This window comes from Anas acuta, chromosome 9 (genome assembly GCF_963932015.1).
Source record: "Anas acuta chromosome 9, bAnaAcu1.1, whole genome shotgun sequence".
NCBI classification, from domain to species: domain Eukaryota; kingdom Metazoa; phylum Chordata; class Aves; order Anseriformes; family Anatidae; genus Anas; species Anas acuta.
The window spans coordinates 22,106,745-22,131,860 of NC_088987.1; the positions used below are offsets into that span (position 1 = coordinate 22,106,745).

General features: G+C 43.6%; 2 long non-coding RNA genes across 2 annotated transcripts in view; one reads left to right on the plus strand and one right to left on the minus strand.

The window, feature by feature from the left end:
* Positions 1 to 167, minus strand: part of LOC137861248 (uncharacterized) — a 39,443-nt gene extending 39,276 nt beyond the window's left edge. Inside the window, exon 1 of the long non-coding RNA XR_011099489.1 lies at positions 1 to 167. This is a non-coding gene — a long non-coding RNA (uncharacterized lncRNA).
* LOC137861247 (uncharacterized) lies at positions 112 to 25,116 on the plus strand. The gene is made up of 2 exons (XR_011099488.1): positions 112 to 243; positions 24,031 to 25,116. It is a non-coding gene; the product is annotated as an uncharacterized lncRNA (long non-coding RNA).

Consider the following 25,116-nt stretch of genomic DNA (forward strand, 5'->3'; position numbering starts at 1 on the left):
CTGGTGTTTCTCAGGGCAGGCTCCACTGAGGCAGGTGCTGAGGCACTGCTAGGGGGATGGCAGCAGTGGCAGATGGCTGCTACCTCATGCTAGCCCATTGCAGGAAAGGTGGCACTTATTGCCTCACATCACCTCGCTAGGGCTGGGGTGGTGCTGCCCTTCCAGCCACCCAGCTGCCTTGGGCTATTAAACCCTCACGGGAGCAGAGATGAAGGATGGTGTCTGGCTACTTGCAGCATTCAGGTAGGCTGGGGTGCCCGTAAGGCATGGGAGTAGTTGGAGGGGCTCATACTGCTCAGGACATATTGAGGCATAGAGAGAGGGATAGACTGGTATTTGGGGCTGCTGGGGGCTTCTTAAAGATGAAGAAAAGAAGTTGTTTCTTTGAAAGAAGTTTGAAAGAAAATCTCAAGCATCCCAGTGCCTTGTGCTGACTGCCCCCTGAAGTGCTGAGGTGAAGCTTGGGCAATGCAGCAGTGGTGCTGGGGACCCCTCTGTGGGGCTGTCAGGGCTGGGGAAGTCAGCTGGGAGGCTCCTGTCCTCAGACAAGGGTTTTGGGGAGTCAGTGTGCTGTGTGGGTATCTTAGTATGCACCTCCTAACATAATCTGTCATGCTGGATGTGATTTGCATTTTGAAAATCAGTATGTCTGGGGAGGAACTTGTGAGAGGCCTGCAAATGCCTGCACCCATACACCTAGAGCAGCAGCATAGTGCTGGTGTTTGGTCTCCATAGATAAACCAGTGTGTTTTCTTGTGTGGAAAGTCAAGTAATTACCACCTTACAAGAACTCTTGCTGGACTAAACCCTAACCTTCTTTTAAGATCAAAGCTCTCAGTCTAGATGATAGCAATCCCTTCCTATTTGGAAGGTACTCCCCCTTCCTTTACAAGACATCACCTCACACTTGACCAGTGCTTCAGCATGAGTGTAGTGCCTTTACACAGGATGTTATCCTGCTTTTTGCTTACCTTTTTAGTTGTTTTTATTTGTTTGTTTGTTTTTCCCTAGCAGCATGTTGTTATCACCTCTGTGTTGTGGTATGTGCTAGCAAACAGCCATGTACCAGCATGGGTAGGGGGTGAAGCCCCTGGAGCTGACTCGCTCACCTCAGGAACAGACTTTTCTCCTCTGCCGCCAGCACCTTCTAGCCAGGGGCACCAGGACCTGTTAGCAGCCTTTGTTAATGAGCATGTGTAATGGCTTTAACAATTATTTATTTTTTTACTTATTTATTTATTTGATAGTTTTTGTTGTAAGGCTGCAGAGCACTGGAGGACTCCCTCACTGTTGATGTCTTTCTCCCCATTGTGTCAAGAAGCAGCAGGCAGTCTGTGGTATAGACCCCTTGACTTGTTCTTGACTTTATCTTTGTGTTTATCTCTGCATTATCTGGGAAGGATTTGATACCTAATAACCAAGAAATAAATAATGCAGCTCGTAAAGGAAGTGGGTTATATCCTGTTTTTGTTTTTCCTCCCCTCCTTCATTACCTCTGATTCCAATAGCAAGAACGTGACTTTTTATTGACTGGAAAGGGAGTTTGCTTTCTCCTTTGGGGTGAAAGTGGGAAATCAACCTTTTAGGTGAGCTTGGACTGGAGTAAGGGGTTTTACCTTCTCTGAGAAAACATAAAGGAAGACCAGGTTTCCTGTGTTTGAAGTGATTTCATTATTTAAAAGTCTCCGTAAATGAACGTGTCTCCTGAGCCTACTGCAAGTCCAAGCTTTTTAAACTGTGTCTACATCCTTGATGGTGACTTGCAGGAAAGATCCAAGACCGCTATTCCTATGCTCTAATTCAGCTAAGTGCTTAAACTGTTTCTAATCAGTATTTATCACACTGACCTGAGGCCTTCATAGAGATGCTTGGTGACTCACTGCTGGTTTTCTGCACTGCAATTCTTCAGCAATTCTGAATGCCATGCTGTGCATCTCTTGCCTCTGGTCTGTGGACTACACAGTGTAAACATCAGTTTTCTGTCTGTTTTTTCTCCCTTCGGTGCCCTGCCCCTCTTCTTCACAGCCTTTCTCAAAGGCTGTGCTGCTACATGTGACTGCATTTTATAAAAGACAGCATTAGTGATTGCTGGCTGAAATTCCATGTACATAATGATGAAAAGGGGCCAGAAATCCAGGCTGGAGTAAGACACTGAATCAGTTAGCTGGAGGTCACACAGGTTTAATGAGGAAATTGTCTTTCCAGTACAAAAAGATAAAACAGAAGTGTACCACCTGGAGGGTGATGTGCTAATGAGCATGCATTTGTGTGTGACTTTTCAGTGGGAGCAGAAGGGAAACACCTAAATGTGCTCTTCAGAGTGCAGTGGGGGACCAGTGCTCACACCTCTCACATGCAGAGATCCTTCTGGGAGCTGATGAGGGAGCTCCTTGGAGAGCAGGTCATTATTGGGTCATTTTTGTTTGTTTGTTTGTTTGAAATTTCTGTTACTGCTCTCTTATAGACGTGGTATTTACCACTTCATGTCAAGGCCAAATGCTCAGTCTTGGGGTGGCTACCATCAGAAACAGGTGTGAAAAGGAGGTGAGAGAGGGTGGAAACATAAGTGCTTTCAGCTGTGTCTTGTTTGTGTCTGTGAACATGTCTGTGCTGTTTCTTTAGATCTGTAGCAGGAGGTGGGCACTTCAGGGTGCGAGCGAGCAGGACTGAAATTTTGTTGTGAAAAAATGATCTGACTTCCTAAATAAGGCAGATTGCAATCTTTTGCTGCTTAAGCTTGCTCTCTGTGATGTCCTTCCTGGAACCAAGCAGCAGGACCATCTCAATTCTTGTTGCTCTTCAGTTAATCTTACTTGCGCCTCGGGGAAAAAAAATAATTATATATATATATTACATATATATATATATATGGATAGACTGAACAGTTTTCATTATTGGAAGAATATGAGGAGAAAAGCAGTATTGTTGCGTGGCTTTCCCGAATATTAAATTTCATTAAATAAAATGTATGGATTACTGCTCTCTAGGTACATTCTATGCAGCTGGAGGAAAATGATCCATAGTAGTTGGGGGGTTAGTTTCTCTAGTTCAAGAGGAATGGGGACAGGAACTGGGGAAGGACAGGGATGCTCAAGTGTAATGTGTGAATTGCATAAATCATAAACAGCGTGTGCACCCCAAGTGGAGAATTAAAGGTGAAGTTTGAATAGGCTAGGAAATTCAACTCGGGGCTTCGAGGAGGCTCTTGGTAGTCAGAATCCAATTATATTATTTCAATAGCTCCCTGAGAAGTTGCAACACAAAGCTCCTTAGGCCTTTGCCTTTCTAATCGGACTTTTGCTTATTGGGCTGCAGCCTATTAATACCATTTTAGTGTGGTGCTGTTACTGTTCACACAATTTTCTTGTTTAGCAGCTCGCATCAAAATGCATTATGGATAAATGAAGATGAAGAGCTAGAGTTAAGAATTGAAAAGACCTTAATTTCCTCAGAGACTACCCTTTAAAGGTTGTTGAGGTTGAGGCTGCAGTTTTGACTTAAGCAGGAATGGTGAAGGCAATGCAACTGTCTACCGAACTAGTTAATAACAGTGAAAGAATTTCTTTCACTAGGTGAAATTGGTGGTGGTGGTTGTTGCCAGTAAATTGCAAGTCATTTAGATGCAGCCAAATTTGTTTTCAGCATAGTTGCATGTTCCTTCTTCTGTAGTCTCTATTTTCCTTTCGTGTTTCTACTGACTTTCAAATGAGAAAGCTAGTGTTCATTCTGAAGGAATACAATTATTCAACATTATCTTCTAATTAATAAATGACTAATCATACTGTATTAACCTTTGTATGTACTTTCTGTGGATGACATGCTAATGCAGTGTTTTGTAATTGATAATATATGGATTCATCAGAGTACGCTGACCCTTACAAGCTATCTTGCAATGTCTATCAGTAGAAAATGAAAAATAAATCATGCAAAAGGAACCCTTTTTCAGAGTTCAAGTGCAGTATATATTGTATCACATGTATATTTATATAGAAAAAAGCCTTGATTACTTTTCTTTGTTTATATAATGCTTTTTTAAACAAGAGTCAGGAATACGGGACTATAACACTATTGACACGTGGAATGTAAATGTTTTCTCCTGGACTCCTGTAGCTCTTCGAATATATGAAATACTTGACCTTTGTAGAGTGACATGCTTCTGCTTTTCCACATGTCACGTAAATAGTGATGTGAAACTCAGGAGTCCATTGGAGGGATAGACCTTGCCCTGTGGTGGTCTCAAGTTTTCACTCCACTTGAGAGTAGGCCAAGATATGAGTTCTCTTTTCATTTGATGAGCTTTCCAGTCTGTTACTGTTCCTGCATCCACTGGGAGTTGCCTTCCCTAAAGGCTAGTGTCTGGAAGGTTGGAAATTGCTCATGGACACCTAGCAGATCACAGCAATGCCGCATCTCAGATCTGTGTTAATATCCTTTTCCTTTTTCATAGAATATCCTGAGTTGGAAGGGACCCTTAAGGATCATCAAGTCCAACTCTTGACACCGCACAGGTCTACCCAAAAGTTCAGACCATGTGACTAAGTGCACAGTCCAATCTCTTCTTAAATTCAGACAGGCTTGGTGCAGTGACTACTTCCCTGGGGAGCCTGTCCCAGTGTGCAACCACCCTCTCTGTGAAGAACCCCCTCCTGATGTCAAGCCTAAATTTCCCCTGCCTCAGCTTAACCCCGTTCCCACGGGTCCTGTCACTGGTGTTAATGGAGAAAAGGTCTCCTGCCTCTCGACACCCCCTTACGAGGAAGTTGTAGACTGCGATGAGGTCTCCCCTCAGCCTCCTCTTCTCCAGGCTGAACAGGCCCAGTGCCCTCAGCCGTTCCTCGTATGTCTTCCCCTCCAGGCCTTTCACCATCTTCGTAGCCCTCCTCTGGACACTCTCCAACAGTTTCATGTCCTTTTTATACTGTGGTGCCCAGAACTGCACACAGTACTCGAGGTGAGGCCGCACCAGAGCAGAGTAGAGCGGGACAATCACCTCCCTCGACCTACTAGCGATGCCGTGCTTGATGCACCCCAGGACACGGTTGGCCCTCCTGGCTGCCAGGGCACACTGCTGGCTCATATTCAACTTGCTGTCTACCACGACCCCCAGATCCCTCTCTTCTAGGCTGCTCTCCAGCGTCTCATCGCCCAGTCTGTATGTGCAGCCAGGGTTTCCCCTTCCCAGGTGCAGGACCCGGCACTTGCTCTTATTGAACTTCATGCGGTTGGCGATCGCCCAGCTCTCCAACCTATCCAGATCCCTCTGCAAGGCCTTTCCACCCAGATGGGCCGTTTCCACCCAGAAAGGCCATTTCAGACAGATGTCATGTATTTAGCTGTTACAAATAAATATGTCAGACTTTGTTTCCCGTTTCATTTACACTGATCCTTTACTGGCCTCTTTTCAAGCCCAGACAGTCTTCCCTGTGTTTTTTTTTTTTTTTTTTTTTTTTCTTTCTCCTGTGCCTCTGTGACCAGCTGTTGTTACAGAACTCTGCTTTGGGACTTCTGAGGAAGTGTACAAGATGTATTCTTGAAGGCTCCATGAACTAACATAAACAGGGTGGTGTTAAGAGTTCTACAACCACTGTTTGCCTCCAGAGATGTAAATGACCCCTGTGCAATAGCTGACCTCTACCAACACAGGAAATAACATAATGTAACATATTTTTGTGTTTCTAAGTGATAGTATTGAGACTTTGAGGAGTTTTTTTTTGTGGCAGGTATAGTTTTCTCAGGACTGGAAATAAACTGTTTCTTGTGGTAGGATAGTTGTAGCAAGAATAGCAAGTCATTTCCATGTATCTGTGTGGCTCGCTTTAAATTGCATCTCATTTTAAAGCCTTGATTAAAGAAATACCAGCATAATTTATTTTCTTGGCTAAGGTATGCACTGTTTTACACTACACAGCTGCTAAGTCTAGGAGAGAAGCATTATTGACCTCAACAGATAGGTGTGGGAAGACAGGGGTGATAGTCTGTGCAGATCTGTGTCCCTTTTGAAATCAGGTATGCTGGCATGCTGCTTGCAGTGCGAAGGGGATGTGCTCATCACTAATGAACATGGCTCTAAGGCTACAATTAAAACTCTGACTTGTTCATTTCTATTAGCTGCCTCAGCTGTGCTGTTGTGGTTCCTAATAGGCAATAATACTTAAAATGACATTATGAAATCTGAAGCATGCTGCATTTGTGATTGTTTGCTTTCAAATAAATTTTGCTTCATTGTAAGTGTCCAATGTGATTATTTGGGAGTCACTGTTGATAACAGAATGCCTAGAGCTGCTATGAAATGGGAGTTAATCAGCTTTAAGGAACCGATTCATGGTGAGATAATCAAATATTTTTCTGTTCTGGCTAACTAAGTTTCATTTATGGATAATGATCAGAAGAAGCCCTTTGAAAGGATTTTAAGCCAAATGAATTTGGAAAAAAACTACCGAGAAGTTCATATGAATTCTTCCATCTGTAAGGTTCAGAGCAACCTCTAGGTCAAGAATTTTGCAGTAATTTGCAGAAATATAAATGCCTTAATTAAGCAAGTTTTAAATAAAAAGAGGAGCTCAAAATTGTTGTCTTTAATGTATTTATACATCTGTTTTTGAGGTATTAGGGGGGAGGAGGGAAAAGCATGTTAATCTGAACAGCCAAAATGAGACTGAAAATTTCTACAGAAGTTTTGAGGATATAATGGCATTCATCTGCTTTGTAACTGCTGCCACATAGTGTTAGCATAACTAGCTAACCTGATGGAAGCTGATAATCTTATCTGAGGCAATTTAATCAATCCTTGTGATTGTTATCAAACCTAATGTTTCTGAGGGATCATGTATTAGCCCAGACCATACACTGACAAGTAATCCCCTAATGGAATGCATTGCCTACGTATTGGTCCCAGCTGGGATTATTGCTTTCACTTCAATACAATGTTTCAGATAAGTGTTGTCCTTTAGAAAAAGCCCAAGAAACATCACTCTGAAGTATACAACCAGTTATTGTTCACAACTTCTTTTTCTTTGAAAAGGAACAAATATTGAGTACTGCTCTGCCTTGATTTTTTTAATTTTTTATTTTATTTTTTTATCAGTAGATGATCTGAAATGCTCCTATCTCAGTTCTGCTGGCCCCACAAATTGGCAAAGGTCCTGAGATAATTGTGGCAGATGTTTGAATCCAAAGCGTGAGTGTAGGTCTAGATAGAAAAGTTCACAAAGAAACAAGGTAACCAGACTATTATTCTTGTGGCGTTTGTGAGAACATAAAGGAACAGAAGTGTTGTGGGTGAAAGTCTTCTTGTTTTACGATGACTCGCCCTCAAGTTTAGAGGCAGCCTTTACTACAGATACATGGATATAACCAGCATGGGCTGTTGGACACAAATGTTCACTTCCAACTGTGCTACGTACCTTCAACTGTTCACTGAGCTGCCGTATTACAGGCAGCAAAGCAAATATTTGGACCTCTACTATGTCACAGCTGCAGCTGGGAGCCAGATCATCCTGTTTTATGATTCTATTTGACTCTGTGTATGCTAACAGTATCATTGGAAATGTAATAGACTGGGTCTTCTCATGATGCTGCAGGGATGTATAACTCAGCAGCTACAGTGAAATAAATGTAAATTCATCCTCCTGTTCTGTTCATCTAGGTCTAAATCGTGTTTCCCACTTTGATTACGTCTGAGATCCCTCCCTCGCCATTTCCTCTAGTAGCAGAGTTCAAGTGCATTTGTGTGTCTTGTAAAGGAGTTCAACAAACTTCCAAATTTGAACACCTGTCAGCAATCAGTACTGACTTACTTGAGATGTAAATACAACTCCAGATTATTTATTTATTTATTTATTTATGGGGGGAAGGGAGGAAGAGAAAAGATAACACTGCATTATAGCTCTGGCCAAAAGAGGCTGGTGTCGTGCCCTAGCTAGGTGGGCTCCTGTGCCTTTTCTTGGTTAAAGGTCTGTAGCATGCAGGAGCCAGAGAGGTGATGTAGCTAATGCAGTATCCAGTCACTTTGGGTTTCCTGTCTTGAAAGACCTCTTGTATCCAGGTTGAAAGGGAAAGGTTTTCAGCACGAGGCTTAAGCTTGCATCTCTGCTCTGATACTTTCACTGCTGTGCAGCTCATGGTCTTCAAATGTTAGGCAGAATGAATGAGCCAAGTTTATTCTCTCAAATTTTTTATAATACTGCTGGCTCTTGCCCACCAGAAAAATCAGAGCCTTTGTTTGGTGTTTGTGCATAGAAGCAGTTCATTGGCTTTGCTGTATTTGTGTAGGTAATCAGAAGAGTTAATAGACTCCAAAGGGATCATGTCTCAGTTCAAACAGTGTAACTCTCATGTGAAGAAGAGAATTGATTAAAAAAAAAATAAATAAAATGTGATATTTCCTTTTTGTGAATATCCCAGAATATGGTTTATTACTCATAGAACAGCCAGTCCTGACCTCATCACTTCCATGTCCTCAGTCTGTTCAGGGTTCTGTTGGTGAAGAACTGAGTCTAATTAGTGCTTAATATCAATTGAACAGCAATAATGAAAGAAAATGCATTGCTACAGCTGATGTGAATGAGTAGAAAAGCTATTGTGGCCACAGCTATTTTTGTTTACTTGATTGTCTGGTCCATTGGCTTCTGATGTAAAGTGGCCTATTTGTATAAAAGCTCTATTTACAAGAATGGTAATGTTCCTACACAATGTTTAAAAAGGGAACCTGTGAGCACGATGACACATCTGCGAGGTTCATTCAGCCGCAGGTGATGCTGCATGTAAGAATGAAAAATAGCTGATGTAATGATCAAATATAACATGAAGAAAAACTGGATAGGTAGCAGTACTTTGAAAAATGTTCCAGACCTTGTAAGCAGGCAGCAAACTGGTCATAAAGCTTGGGTACTGTGCTGTTTCGTGATTGCTCTTGGGTGACTGAATAGAGTGATCCTATGTAAGACATTTACTACATTCTGGAAGTCCTCTTTTGGGAACCAGGTTTTGAGAAAGATGTAGATGAAAATTCTAGATTTATTTTGTTGTTGCTCTCTTTTAGACCACACAAGCTATGAGAAGCTGAGGCAGTTAACCTACGGTATGTGGAAGTTAGTAAACAAAGATGACTCGTTGCTCTGTCTGCCCTGAGAGCAGACCAAGGAGTTCCTAGCTGAAATGTCAATCTGGAGCAGTTTAGACAAAGAGATGGCCTGTTCTCCATCACTGGAAGCCTTTACCAGTAGGTTGAAAGCACCTCTGTGGGTTGGATTGTTATCCCTCTCGGCTTGGGTCAAGGCAATGGGTGACAGCTTTTCTAGGCTTATTTGCTGTGTATTGTATAGCATGTGAAGTCTCTTAAACTGATGATGTCTAGCAGAATTGTTTGTGCAGGGTTTCAAATCTTACCTATAATCATATTAAGGTAGATCTCAAGATTAAGAATCACCCTGGTTTTTGTCCCAAAGAATAGATCTTCTTGACACAAGGAGGAAATCAGCCCAGATTTCACATTATCTCAAGTTTGATTTCTGGCTTCATTGACCGAGCAGATGGGATCAGTCCCATCTCAGTGTGCTGCAAGGAGAATAATGATGATTGCAACTCTGAGGTACTCGGCATATTTCTCATTCAGGGCTTAAATTAGAGTTTCAAATTGTTTGTAAAATTAGTGCATGTTATGCTTATGTGCAGCTGAAAATATATTGTATAAAGGAGCAAGAAGATCTGGAAGACCTGATCCTACATTCATGTATTTATTTATTTATTATTTTTCTTTTTTGGCCTCAACTCAGCAAATATGAATGGAATAAATCCTGGCCTGTTGAAATCTGGAAAGTGTGCACACTGTCTGAAGATGCACGACAATTTCAAAATGCTTTCCTTTTCCATGTAAATGTGAAAACTGTGTAAGCTAAATTTAGCCCAAGGTGCTTTATTTTTTTACAGCTAGGAAGGTCTATGTACTCCTAAAATAGCAGCTTGTTTTGGTGCTTGTTTGTGATGACACAATAATGGCACTAATATTGCTGCTGTGAAGCTTAAGATTGTAAATTCTCTCCAAAAAAAAAAAAAAAGTAAAATATACACAAAAATTATAGTAAGTATTTTAATGGTAATAAGAATTTGTCAATTTCAGCATGACAACTGAAATATGGGATTTTTGTTCTCTTTCTAAACGGAGCTCTGTTATGATATCCAGAAATACTTCCCATTAATCATTTTGTTAAGGCTTGCCAGCATGTAAATCTTGCCATGGCTAGGAAAAATCAGTACCCAAAATGAATTGGAAATCAGAAGCACCACAATAGAATATATGATGTGTAAACCATTCAAAATACTGAGCTATTGTCAAAAGTCTAAAAAGCAAGTTGGCCAGCAAATGAGCTGGTGTGCCAGGCTGCAGCCTGAGAGCCCTGACAAAAGGAGCTTACTGCTTGATGAAATTGGTGTAGCACAAAAATGGGTCGAGAACAGACAGAGCTGCCCTGTGTGTGCTCGTGGAGCCCAGGCACTCGCCTCTTTGTGCAGGGGCTGTGGGGGTGCCTCTACGTGGGTGCTCCCGGGGCCATGAAAGCTGCAGCTCGGCCATGGGGAGCAGAAGGAGAGGTGAGGTGATGGGCTGCCTTCAAATGCATAGATTGAGTTGGGTTTCCTTTTCTTTGGAATTACTGCACAGTGCACAATCACCCGGGCTGCCTTCTGGGTCAATGATTTGGTCTTTAAGATTGAGGGTCCCAGTTTTTCCCTGAAGTATTTCCCTTCCCTCCCAGTCTTTTCTAAACTATTAAATTAAAAATTGGCTGCTCCCCTTGTTGAGTCTGGACAAAATCACATCCTTTAAGTATTCATCTAGCTTGTCATGGGTGGGTGTTGCTGTGCTGCAGTTTGCTTCAGTCCTTCCTTAATGATCAGTGTAAGCTGTGACTGTCTCTTTGCTTTGGGTTTCTGTGGCACCAAGCGCAGTGGAGGCACTGCAAGCAACATCAGACCTTGCATGACACTGAAGCAAATACTGTGCATGCAGATGAACGGTGATTTTCATTTCTGCTGAATACATATTCATACATGCTTCAGTATCTTCGCACTAGTTCCTCTTGGCAAAACTGTGTGTGGAAATGCTTACTACCAGAGTATTTCTGTTTTCTTTGTCTCCTTGCCTGAGAGCTTTTTGAGAGAAGAGATGCAGCGCTAGTGCCTGTGTGGCCAGGGGAGATGGCAGAGCAAACCTCTCAGTTATGAGTGCGCCGATGTTGGGGAGAGCTGGTAAACTGTGTGCTTGTAATGACTGGATGCTGAAATTCCCACTAATGAGCCAAGTGTTCCTTGAGCATTTTGTAGGGTGGTGGCTAGTAAAATAGTAAGAAAGAGCAGTCTTCAGAGAGGAGGAAAAAAATAAAAAAGCACCCCATATCAGTTTCTGTAGTAAATGCAAAAACTGGCCAGAACTTCTGTTGCTTTTGACCAGGACCGAATTGGAAGTAACAGCTTGATGTTGAAAGCATTTATATCTCATTACTTGTCCCTTGAGCTGTGCAGTTCTGCCATCAGGGTTTCACAGAAGCAAACCTTCCAAAGCAAATAAATAAATAAAATCCCAGCTGACAAGCTAATATAAATGGTATGAAACAGAAGGGTAAATGGGGAAAAAAAAGACTGATTTGACATAAACAAATTAGAGCTGTTGACAGTGTGGGTGATTTTGAGAAGTGCGGTTCCATTAAATTCACAGATATGAATCCTGACAAATAACAAGCCACGGTAATTTATATAAACAAGGAAAGGAAATAACGAGTGGATGTGGAAATCTAACAAGAACTTGGTTGTTAGTGCAGCACCAAATGTGGCAGTATGGATGGAGAAAGCTGCGAGACCCTGCCACGAGGAGACAGCGCCAATGTGCAGTGCCTCGCTGGAAGCACTCAGAGCACTGCACCGGCGTGGGGAAGCTGTGGGAAAGGCTGCAGTTCTCTGCCTTTCACATCCCAGGAAAAGCAGAAAGCACACGTAATCAGCAGGGTTAGACTGTAAAGCCATACAAAAGCTGAGCTCTCTTGGTGCTGTGTTGTTTGTGAGCAAACGAGTGTCTGGGGGCAGATGTCTCCAAGGCTGATCCATGCAGATCCCTGTGCTGTGCAAGCAGTAGGGCTGTGGCTTATCCATTACCTGAGACTCCTCCTCATTCATCTGGCATTTGATCAGCTATACACTGCAGTTCTCATGCAGGTGTGCAGTGCTTGTTGAGAGTGTTTGGCCAGTACCTCACCTAACCGGCTGCTTCCTGCCTGCAGGTACCTCCTGAAGTTCACATTGCTCTGTTATTATTTTAAAAAGAGCTTTTTTCCACCTTGCATTGAGGGCTGCTAATGGACAAACCTATTAAAAATTCAAAGCACTGAATTTATTTAGATAGAAGCTGTTAATTATAAATGTCCAACCATATGGCCATTAGGACTAATGTTTAGTGGGATAAAGAGAAAATGAGTATTTCAGACAATAAAGAACGGTTTTAGAAAATACAAACTTTCTTAAGCCTACATGAAACATAACATTAACAATGGCGTGGTGGTTGGTAGCCTGCAGTGGTTCACGCTAAAGAGCTTATTTTTTTTTTCTTGTTAATGCCTTGCTATTGAAGTGTCTCTATTAAAAAAAAAAAAAAAGAGAGAGAGAAAGAAATGCCTCAAGGAAAGCCAGATGGCTGAATATCGGCATCTGAAATGAAAATAAAATATTCAGCCATACATATGTGCCTTAAATACACTTAGCTGTAGTCCTTTGTTTATGAGCCAGGCTTTTCTCTATTGCTTTTGCATTGGTAACTTTGAACTTGTTTTGCATATGTTTTAGTAGATCAAAGTTGAGTGAAAATGTGCTTAAGTCCATGTTTGTGCCTTGTGGTTCTTGTCCCAAATCAAAGATCTAAGGTCAGGCTTTGGGCAGATGTCATGTTTTGAAGTGAAAGCTTATTTTGAGCACGTGGAGAAATTAGTTTTTCTGTATTGGTATTTCAGTCTGGCAGTCTTATTTCAAGCTTTGCATGTGGACAGGGGTATTGTTAGCAATGCTTTGAACACATTGCAGCGTTTCCTGATGATAACAACCCTGCCATTGCCTGTAGTTCTGCTCCTCCTGAAACTCTTTTTACTTCACCTGCAGCTATGGAGTGCTAGTTGCCCGCTACTGTGTTGTGCAAAGTGAGCAACAGCTCAGGAACATGTGTGTGTAAACAGACAACACCACCAATAACTGAAAAGTGCAGCAAGGACTTCTGAGAACCCCGTCCTATATCTTATATAGAAGCCCAGACAACTCCTGGAGTAGTCTATGTCATTCCCTGCAGGTATCCAGCATTTTTCAGATGACATAGAAAAGACAACTGTTGTATTGTTTCTGCACTGTGAAGCTCTAGGTTTGGTGGAAAAAAAATATCCTTTTAATCTTTCCTGTGGTCTCTTGCTTTAATAGTCAGAGTATTTGAAGGCAGTGATTGAAGACCAGGTAGCATCAGTTGCTGGCACCAAAAATGCACTTTTGGAAAATGTGTCCATAAGGGATCCTGTTTTGTGAAGGGTGCTCAAACAGAACCTGCCGTTTCCTTCACACTGTTGAAGGGTCAAAAGTCCCTTGATGGAAATGGAGGGAAAAAACAGTTGCATGGTCGATGTTTCTGTGAGTTGGGTGAGAAAGCTGAAGAGACGATGGTTTGTTCCAATCAAACCTGGTCACTTTTTTCCCTGACCTTTAAAGTTGTGAGCCCTCTTTTTTTTTTTTTTTTTTCCTTTGTACAGCCTTAGCCTGAACCTGCTACCAGAGTTACTTTGCTACTGTCAAACTCTTTTCCTTCCAGTCTTGAGACTAATAAGTGAGTTTAGAGGACTAAACTGTTGGCACTTGTGATTCAAAATGTGGGCAGAAAATTACGTGGTGTAAATTAAAGCTGCATGAATTGCAATTACGTGGCCCTCTGCATAGTCTCTTTCAGGCTTCCTTACCACCCTCATCTTTTTGCCTATCCACTCAAGAGTGCTATGAACTTTCGTGGCATGTGAGACAGTGTAAATACCATTTTGGCAAGTCACTGCGTCTATTTAAGGAAGGCTGCGAGTGGGTGCAGCTCGGTGTACCTTGCTCCCATTGAGGGAGGGAGCAGAGAGGCGTGATCAGAAATGAGATGTGGCGGGGGCTGGACTGGTGGCTTTCCATCAGGTCTTCACTGTCATAGCTGCTGCCTACAGCAATATATTTTTAGAGCAGTTATATATTACAGCGATGTCAGATGCTGTTTTGGGTCTTTTCTAAAGGAAGAATGGGAGAGTGAAAAATGGATTAAGGCTTCTGGTAAAACTGCTAAATGTGTGTGAAGACTTGCAAGGTCTCCTTGCTCTTCAGTGCAGAGGTGATCTGAAACTTTTAGAAAATATTAGGAAAGAAAGAGGCCCAAAAACTTAGATGTTCTAGGTTTTTGTTTCTAATAAAGGGTTAATAAAATTGGAAACCACTTCTAAATCAGCACAGTTTTCCCTAGCTCTTAGTTTTTACTTGCTGCCATTTGACTCACCCAGCAGCAGCTTTCCAGCAGAGTTGCATAGGGACAAATGCCACTTGTCCTGTACAGGAACGGCTGTTCAGAGTTAGCTTGTATCTGAGACCTGACTGAAGGAAACACCAAGCACAAGGTCAGACACCCTGACCTACAGAGAACCTCATTCAAGTTTGAAATTTTAGGGAGTAACAGAATTGTAGATGAATGTGTGGAAAATATTTTAAGAGTGCTCAAATATTGGTATTGTGTAATAGCACTGGCTTAATTCCATCACCAGACTTTTTGATCTGTTCTGGTTACTCAAAAACTCCAACTGCAGAAGCAATGTGTGATTACTGAATAGACAAATAAAATGTCAGACTGGAATCTGCTGCTGGGCAATAGAAAATGACTTAAAAGCTGCTGCTAGTAATGCTACCACAGGTTAGCAGAACTGTACTGTGCATGAAGTTCCATAGGCAGTAAGATTAGCTGTCCTCTGAGCAACCCTACTCCCAATAATAGTGAACTCATCATCCGGTGGATCTGAAGCCCCATGGGTGAATGCAGTGGTTTGGGATAAGTTGGTCCCACAGCTCAGATTTTGTTTCTGGGCTGGCAAGTTACCATTCTGAAGGGCCTTTCTTGAATCTCGTGAAAGCAGCTGCCTGATCTGAGACAAATTCAGAGTAAGTTAATTTCTGTAGGAATCACTGTAGTCCCAAAGTCCGTAGTGATCTCACTACCCTTACTCATGGATTTGCTGTGGGATAAGTTAGCCCTTCTGAATAAGCTTGTTTGTTTTTGAGGGGGTTGTTTGCAAGGTCAGTGTTGTGCTTCCCCAGCTGTACATGAGAAATGTCAGTGCAGTGTTCTCTCAGCTGTCAGCATGTGGTGTGTGCCCCTCTCCCACCCTGGAAATGGGGAATTCATCACTGTGGTGTTTGGACAGGACTTCTCGAGGGCTGGGCAAGGTGGTGAGGCTTCTCAGAAAATAACTGCTCAAGACGGGACTACTGAGATTTTGTGCCTTACAGGAAATGCTTTGTTGTGATGCACCTCTCTGCACTCCATCGTGCATCCCTGTTAGGATGCTGGCGAGGTGATTCTGATGTGCCAGTATGCCTAAAAGAGGGCTAAGATGTTATAATGGATGTCCAAGTCAACCGTTATTGTTCAGAGAGCAGCAAACTTGGTGGGAAATCCATAGCAGGGAAAGGATTTTGTGCTCTTCAGTTTGAGTCAATGCTGTCATGCATATCGCCTTGATTTGGGCCTGCCACAACAGACTGCTTTTTCTACTTCTGAGGCACAGTGTGGTGGTAGCTCCACGTCAAACCCCAACATGAGTACGTCATCCCATGTGTTGCTTTGTAAATGGCTAGTGCTCTAGTATATTGTGCTGACCAACAGTACGATGAAAGGGGCTTTCTGGGGTTGGCTGTTAGTATTTCTGGAGGAATCTATCAAGTAACTTGGTATTCCCAAACCTCAGCTTTAATCTAGACAGGGACATTTGTGCCGTCTTAATTTCTTGAGACATTATTATTATTATTATTTTAGGAATCCTTCTCTTATATTTGCATTTGTTTGTAAAACCCTTCCACTTTAGCAGATGGGAACATGTTCAGTGGCTGCCTTATTTAAGTGTGAAAGTCAGTCTACATGTATTTCAAAGCACATGCGCCTTATTGTTTGGGATGAGAACTCTGTAACCATAACAATTGGGAGCTGGCCACACAATCTGCACTGGTTATGGTAACCTCTGTCACCCTGACCTTCATCCGCTAGAGATGGGGAAGCAGTCTAGTCTGCTTCCAATCCTGTGCGTCATCCTCTGAGCTAATTTGTTTTAAATTGTATAGCAACAGCATTTACTGTTTAAGCAAAAATCTCTTAGCACATGTCTGTCTCTATTGCCTTTTTTCCTCCTCCCTTGAAGCTCTTTGCAATTAAACCTCAGTGAAATACGAAGCATCAGAAATGTTAAACTATCTTGGCAATGAAGAGGCATGAAACAGATGAATAATGAGAAGCAAAAGATAAGCAGTAATGCCACTTTCATTCTGGAGTGCCTATTCTGGCAGAGAGTTCACGTCACCTTTTACTACTTCATATCCTATTTATGACTCACAGGAATGATTAAGAAAAAAAAATATCCCAGCAAAGAACAGTCCTTAGATTTCTGCTTTAATTATGGAAATGAGAAACTTCAAGGCCTCTTTTGCTGCAGATTAAGAAGTATCTGTGAGATTTCTAGTGCAGTTTAACTTAGACACATGAGGATAAAGGAAAGAGGGGGGAAGACTCCTGTATTTTTCTTAGATTGAGTACCATGTGAGTGCAGCTGAGACACTGTACATCGTTTCCTTTTTATTTCTTCCCAGATGTTAGCCTGAGACAATCCTGTGTTCATGGATAATAGACACTTGTGATAAATATCATCCACTAAGCTTTGCTTTTATGAGCAGGAGATCACGGGGGTCTGGAGACTCCCTGTGCAGCTTTTTTAGCTCTTGTATTATTTTTCTATGTGAGAAAAACATATTAGAGCTATAAAAGTCAGTGGACCTGCTTCTTTCCGTGTTTACACTAGTTTTACAGGGATGTTTCTTTATTGCTTTCAGTGGAATTTGCTGCTAATTCTCACTTTTGGAAGAAGTTTGAGTCCTGTTATGTCTGGCAATTTAGGTTCACAAAATTTATGTGATGTTATTTGTATCCTGCTCTATATGTAGCCGTGTTTTTAGCAATCTGGAAAGCGGGAAGTAAAAATCCCATTAAATGCTTCTGTGTAGTGTGCTGAAGTGAGAAGTTTGGGTGGGTCATTGTGGACTGATTGGCAGTAAGAAGAATGTGGAGGCAGTAGGTCTGAATCCTCAGCACTACAGGCAAGTGATATAATGCAGAGAGATTCAGCAGAAGTTCCTGTGGCAAAAACAAGCCAAAGATCAGATGCAAAGGACCAAACCCAGCAGTGTGCTCCGATACAGAGGGGAATGTAATCACTTGAAGAGTTCCGTGAGGTGCCTGGAGGATGTAACACAACGCTGATCATTTGCGCAGAATGCAGCAAAAACATTCTGACTTGGGCTTGTTCTCTTGCTGCCAGTTTAAGCAAGACATGGGATTAGCATTGTTTCTTTATTCTCTACATCGTGCCAGGAGATTGAGGAGATAATCAGGAAATAGTTTGGTCAAAGTACCATGTTTACTCTGGCTATATAGCAGCCCAGAGGGCTTCTGGTGATCTGTGTAATAGAAGATGGGAGCCCTGAAGGAGTTGCTTATGTTGGATGGGTGCGTGCCTGATAATTTGTCATGAATCCTAAAGCTGGTGTGTCAGGGATCTGAGTTCCCCTAATGCTTGCCACTAACCTGGCAGGTTTCTGCTACAGTTTTATATTGCCACAAAAGCTTTTCAGCTTAACAAGATGGTATTTTCCAATATGAGAAAGCTTTGTCAGAACATCTCTGAGCAAATCTTCAGTGGTGTTCACAATAGCAGCCTGCCAAAGGAATTGCAGTGAATGTTAACTAAGGTATTCAAAGCCAATGTGAAACTTAAATAATAAAATGAACCTTGAGTTGCTTTTGATCGTGCATATCCTTTGTGTGTGTGCATGGAATCAACTGACTCATATGCCATGGAGCCTTTAAACAATACCAGCTCTTCACGTTCATTCTCTGTGCTGCACTAGGGAAAGCAGGCTCCATCTGCGGTGTGTTGGAGACCCACAATGTAATTGCTCTATTCAAGTAGGGGAAAAAAAACACTTTATACATCTAAAAACCCACTCTAGAGGGGCTGCAGCAAAACCTGTGGAAATAGCCTTAATTCCTTTTAGTAGCACCTTGGGAAATGGGTTTATAGTGACATCATCCTAGAAGTGCATGTAGTGATTTCCTGGAGAGATCTACGCATTTGGATGGATAACACAGGTGGTGCCTTCAGTTGACAGATCACATTGCACAGACCCACAACACTATCTGCCTGTAGCAGTATGCTGTGAAGGGGTAATGGAAAACTGCAGCTCTGCTCCTCACATACCTGGCTGAGGCTGTACTCCAGCTCTCAGCGTGGCTGTATCGGTGACAGTACCTTGAATTCAGTACATCCTCGACTGAGTTCTGTTTTTGTACTGTCCAATCCACACAATTCCCTAATAACTCTAAAAGACAGCACATCTCCTAAAGGGAGAGGCAAATGGTGAATGATTTGAGAATAGGTATGCTGAATGATGTTCAAGGAGACTGAAAGACAGGAATTCTGCAGTACACATTTTTAAACCTCTATAAATAAAGCCAAATGAAAATAACAGATTATGTTCCCGCTGCCACCTTATTAGCATAGCTTACAATATGGCAAGGGCTTCTGAATTTTCCATGCCCAGGAAGGCTTTTTTATTTTGCTTTCATGTTAAAGTTGACTAACCAGAATGCAAGAGAACTATGTAGTGGAACCTTTTTGAAAAGTATGCCGTTTGTGCTGTTCTTGTGTTAAAATAGAAGCAATTTATCATCATTATTATTATTATTTACTTCCAGAAGAAAATTCTGGCAAAACATTCATTTAAATTTCTCTTCGGTCACGGGAAAGCATTTAAATAGCAGTAATGTAAAATTCTCCTGACAATGGAAGAAAAAGAGTATTGTCATTAACATTCCTTCCAAATGTGTAAGTTTGGAGGAAATTTCATTTAAGAAAAGCATACTGTGAGCATTGAATCAGAATTGGTCTATGTAGATCTGTAGGTAGAGGCACACAATTCAGTCAGTTTTGAAGATTTTGAATGCTTAATCTAGATAACAAAAGGGCTAAAATCACTATTAAATTTCTAGGCTGTGCTACCTATTTAGTCATTGTTGTTGATCTCTTAGTGGTCCAAAACGATTAATGGCATCTGAAAATGAAAGCTCAGATATGCCTGTAACGTCTGCACACTGCTCCACAGCCATCATATTTAAGTGAAAGATGTCCCTCAGACAGCTCTTCAGGAGATCGTCCACGCTTTCTGGGCCTCACTGAAGTTGGTGCCACTTAAAATCCCAATCAGTTCCATTAATGAAATGATTTTTCAGCTTGAAGTGTTTTTTTGCTTTGAAATATTTCCAGAAAATAAACCAGCAGCTGGCCTTTAACATGTTAACTCAAGACAGACAAGGAAGCTGCACTTTTTCTCTGATTTACCCTGTTTTCTTAGAGAAGCAAACAAACAAAAAAACCCAGCTCATTATTAAGTATACATTTCTGATTAATAAACAATGCCAGATGCAATTGTTGTTACTGTGCAGTGGTATCATTTTCTTCCTAAATACAACATTAATTTTAAATAAGATTAGGGCAAAAAGCTGGTGTGTGAGGGCTGTTCTACCAAACGAAGGCACTTACAGAAAGATGTTATTCTGTGGCTGGCCTGTCGTAGTGCCAGACATATTTTGGAGGAAATTAAGGCCTTGAGATTTATTTACACGTTGGAGAATGTGAACTGTAGCTTCAATTGGACTGTCATTCATTCTATGAATTTCCAAGCAATTCCGTGCTTTTTTGACTTAATGAGCTAGAGCAGCCATAAGAATTGAAAGAATAGTGACTTCAGACTGTTATATATGGAGTGGTAATTCGTGTCGAGAAGATGGTTGATATTAATAAAGAAGGGGGAGATGTGGGAGTGTGGCCATGGGGGTCGGCAAACCTCGTGGTTAATGATAACAGTAGACTCTTAACTATGAGGCCATCAGGAATGTAAAAGAGTTTAGAGGGAACAAAGAAAGGTGATTCAGGAGACTCCATGCAGTCTCAGGGTTGCTTGTTCTCCAGCCGTTAAGGCATGGAAGTTTCTGGGTGTTTGCTGTTGTTATTTGCAGAGTTGTTTGACCAAGGAAAAGTTGTTTTTGAAAAGGACTGCTGTGATGTGAAGGGTATAAGAGGGGAGCCTGCCGTCAAGATTAAAAAAAAAAAAAGAAAAAAAAAAAGGCGATGCGATGAAGTTATGTCGTCAATAAAGAAGCAGAAAGAAGGAATGAAAAGGAACAGGCTAGCAGAACGGAGACCAGGACGGGAACAGGCACATTGATCGCCTCACGAAGATCGGTTCGGCCAAACTCAGCAAACGGCTCAGAGAAGCTCGTACTGAAAGTCGCTGGAAACAGGCGCACCGGAGCTGGAGAGAAGCTCAAGCTGAGACAAGCGGAGCCTCACACACAGCTGCCCCTCGCTGGTAAGCAGTTGCGCATTATGGGGAATCATACCTCCTTAGAAACAAAGACTGTCCTGGTAACCTTACGGCTTATTCTCCTTCTTACCAGTTGGACAGTTTACGATCCTGAAATATGGGACCAAACTGAGGTCAAGGTGTGGGACTCTGCAACTAAAAATGACAAGGTTGCAGTGGGATTGCTCGGCACGTGGCGAGCAGTCTCTGAGGCCTTAAAGAGCCATGTGGGACCACAGTCAGACACGTGTGGTTTGCCAGACAGTGAGGGAGCTGCGGGCTCCTTTACTGATCCGACTGCTACGCCATCGGCCCCTCTGCTGCTACAGCCATCGAAGGCCTTTGCTGTTCCGCCCCCTGGTGACCTGGACGAGCCTTTTGACCAAGGCCCTGCTGGTCTTGAAAAGGAGATGGATATGCTTTTCTTCGATGCGGGAAGAATGGGATACATAAGGCCCGAAGACCGAGTTGCTTAACAACTTAAAGCGAGATATATTGCTCCCACGACTAGCCCTGGAATTCTCCGGTGTTTGTAATGAAGAAAAGGAAAGGAAAATGAAGACTGTTGTTTGTAATCAAGAAAAGGAATGGAAAACAGAGACTGTTAAGTCGTGGAACTTAAAGGATTGTTTGTTAACTTTTCTGATTGTACCTATGTATAGGCATACTCAAGTTTAGTAAGTCGTGGAACTTAAAGGATTGTTTTCTACCTTTCCTGATTGTACCTATGTATAGGCAGACTCGGGTTTAGTTTGCAAAAGCAGTGTTCTGTATATTTAGAATGCTTGATGTTCGTGTGTGCGTGTTGGTGGAGCGTAGACTCCCCGCACACCCAGCGCTGTTTACTTGCCTTTTATACCTTTTATAAATATTCCTTTTATAAATATTACTATATTCAGGTTGAGTTGAGACTCCATTTATAACAGAAGGAACAACCGCATGTATCAGTAGAGGCTGGGGGATGGCCTGCGGGAGAGGAGCTCTGCGGAGAAGGACCTGGGGTCCTGGTTGGACAGGTTGGCCATGAGCCAGCAGTGTGCCCTGGTGGCCAAGAAGGCCAATGGGATCCTGGGGTGCATTAAAAGGAGCGTGGACAGCAGGTTAAGGGAGGTGATGCTGCCCCTCTACTCTGCCCTGGTCAGGTCTCACCTGGAGTACTGTGTCCAGTTCTGGGCTCCCCTGTACAAAAAAGACAGGGATCTCCTGGAAAGAGTCCAGCGGAGGCTCACAGACAGGATACGGGAGCATCTCCCCTAGGAGGAAAGGCTGAGAGACCTGGCTCTGTTCAGCCTGGAGAAAAGAAGACTGAGAGGGGATCTTATCAATGTCTATAAATACCTGAGGTGTGGGAGACACAGGGATATGGCCAACCGCTTTTCAGTGGTCTGTGGGGACAGGACAAGGGGCAACGGCCGCAAAATGGAGCACAGGAAGTTCCGCACCACTACGCGAAAGAACTTCACATTGAGGGTGACGGAGCACTGGAACAGGCTGCCCAGGGAGGCTGTGGACTCTCTGCATATATTCAAGCCCCGTCTGGACGCCTACTTGTGCAACCTGCTCTAGGAAACCTGCTTTGGCAGGGGAGTTGGACCCGATGATCTCTGCAGGTCCCTTCCAACCCCTACAATTCTGTGAAACGAGCCCCGCAACGCCTAGGTTTCTCTATCTTCTGTTTAACCTATTGGAGTAACAGCTCCATTAATACAGTGTTTCCACAGTCTTCTAACACTTGGATTACCCCTAACACTTGAAAAGAGGAAGATGCAGTCTTTCTAGACCTGGCTTGCATCGATAAGAACCCCTGGTTTTGAAGACGACATCGAATGGCGAGTTGCATAGTGGGGCCTTGGTCCTTCCACAGTCCACAGACTCACAAGTTTGCAGAGCGGAAGCTTTGCAGAGCTGTACGAACACTGAAGATCCAGTTCTGCAAGAAGCTGATGCAAAAGCTACCTGGCAATGAGCAGTTTGGGTGAGGAAGAAAGAGACTGGCGTTCTCACAGTGCATGGTTTAACCGAGTGTAGTCCTGTGGGCTGTGTCAACAGAACTGGCTTTGGTTTGTACCCTTTCAGGACACTGAGGACCCAATTTCATGTCCGTGGGCAGCACGGCTAAGCGGGCAGCGTACTCTGTGTCACCGGGGACAGAGGAGGGATTGCCTGATGGGCAATGTCAGTGTGCCCTGCACAATGCTGCCTCCACCTTGCTGGAGCAGTTTGCATGCTCCTAGCACCAAAACGTGCCTCTTGGAGGGCCGGGGGCAAGGCGAGGCAGAGCTGGAGGTGGTGTCAGGAAAGCCTCATTGCTCCCGCCAGGCACTGCGCCAGGCCTCAGCCCTGGGAGGCCAGCCCCGCCCTGCGGCCTCCTGGCGCCCATCGGCTGCCACAGCTCCATGCTGCCTAGCAACAAGCGCCAGCGGCCTCGCTATTGGCTGCGCCCAGAGGCGCCAAGGCAGGCAGCCAATGGGGCAGCGCCTGACTATGATGGAGCAGAGGTGTCACAGGGCAGGGTGGGTGCCATGGTGCTGGGTGTGCTGGGGCTGCGGCACTCCGGCGATGGTGGCGCACGGGCAAGGCGCAGCCTTTGGGCTGCTTGTGGCCCCTGAGGAGTGCTCCTGTGTGCAGCTCTCGGTGTGGTCTTCACTGTGTGACCCCGCAGGAGGGTGTCATCGTGCAGCTTTTGGTGTTCTTATCACGGCAGCCCTGAGCAGTCCTGCATCGTTCAGCTTTTGGTGGTTCTCCACTGCAGCCTCTGAGGAGTGCTTTCCTGAGCAGCTTTTGGTGTTTTCTTCACTGCGACTTGAGGAGTGCTTCTGCGTCCAGCTTGTTGTGTTTCCTTCACTGTGTCTCCACTGAGGATGCCTTTATTTTGCGGCTTTTGGGCTTCTTCACACCACGTTTCCCCTGAGGAGCGCTTCATCGTTCAGCTTTTTTGCGTTTTCTTCACCGTGGCGCTTGAGGAGTAATTCTTCGTGGAGCTTTTTGTGTTTTCTTCACCTTGTGGTCCCTGAGGAGTTCTTCATCGCGCAGCTTTTGGGGTTCTCTTCACTTTGGGACTCCGGAGGAATGCATCATCGTGCAGATTTTGGTGTTTTCTTCACTACGGCCCTGAGGAGTTCATCGTGCAGCTTGTGGTGTTTTCTTCTACTCGGCCCTGAGGAGTTCTGCACCATCCAGCCTTTGGTGTTCTCCTCACCATGTTTTCCGTGATGAGAGCTTCATCATGCCGCTTTTGGTGTTGTTTTCACCTTCCAGCCCCTGAGAAGTGCTTCATCTTCTAACATTTGGTGTTTTTTTTTCTCATTCTAGGCCCCGAGGAGTGCTTCTGCGTGCAGCTTCTGGCGTGTTCTTCATTGCGGCCCATGACGAGTTCTTCATCGTTCAGCTTCTTGGGATCCACGTTTCCACTTTAGGAGAGCTTCATCGTCCAGCTTTTGGTGTTTCTCCACTGCAGCCTCTGAGGAGTGCCTTCTTGAGCAGCTTTTGGTGTTTTATTTACTACGTCACTGAGGAGCTCTTCATCGTGCAGCTTTTGGGGGTTTTCCCCACACCACGTTTCCCGTGAGGAAAACTATTCACTATTCAGCTCGTCGTGTTTTCTTCACTGTGACGCTTGAGGAGAAATGCTTTGTGGAGCTTTTTGGGGTTTCTTCTCCCTGTGGCCCCTGAAGTGTGCTTCCGCGTGCGGCTTTTGGTGTGTTCTTCACTACAGTCCTGAGGAGTTCTTCATCGTGCAGCTTTTCTGGTTCTCTTCACTTCGGCCACTGAGGATTGCTTTGTCGAGCAGCATTTGGTATTTTCTTCATTGCGGCCCTGGAGGAGTTCTGCACCATCCAGCCTTTGGGGTTCTTCACCATGTTTTCCCTGAGGAGAGCTTCATCATGCCAATGCTGGTGTTGTTTTCACCTTGTGGTCCCTGAGAAGTGCTTCATCTTCTAACATTTGGTGGGGTTTCTTTCTCATTCAAGATCCCGAGGTGTGCTTCTGCATGCAGCTTCTGGTGTATTCTTCATTGTCGTCCATGAGGAGTTCTTCACAGTTCAGCTTTTCAGGATCTCTTCACCATGTTTCCTCTGAGGAGAGCTTCATCGTCCAGCTTTTGGTGTTTCTCCACTGCAGCCTCTGAGGAGTGCCTTCTTGAGCAGCTTTTGGTGTTTTCTTCACTACGTCGCTGAGGAGCTCTTCATTGTGCAGGTTTTGGTGTTTTCTACAATGAGGCGCTTTTTGGCATCTACCGTGTCTGCAGCGAGACCGACAGCTCCGTGCCTGATGTGTGAAGAAGCACATTCTTCTGTTTGTTTTCAATCTGCCAACCGATCATTTCACGTAGAGCTGTCTTTTTTGTACTAGGAGGTGCCATGTTGTGTCATGCTGTTATAAATCTCTTTCAAACCA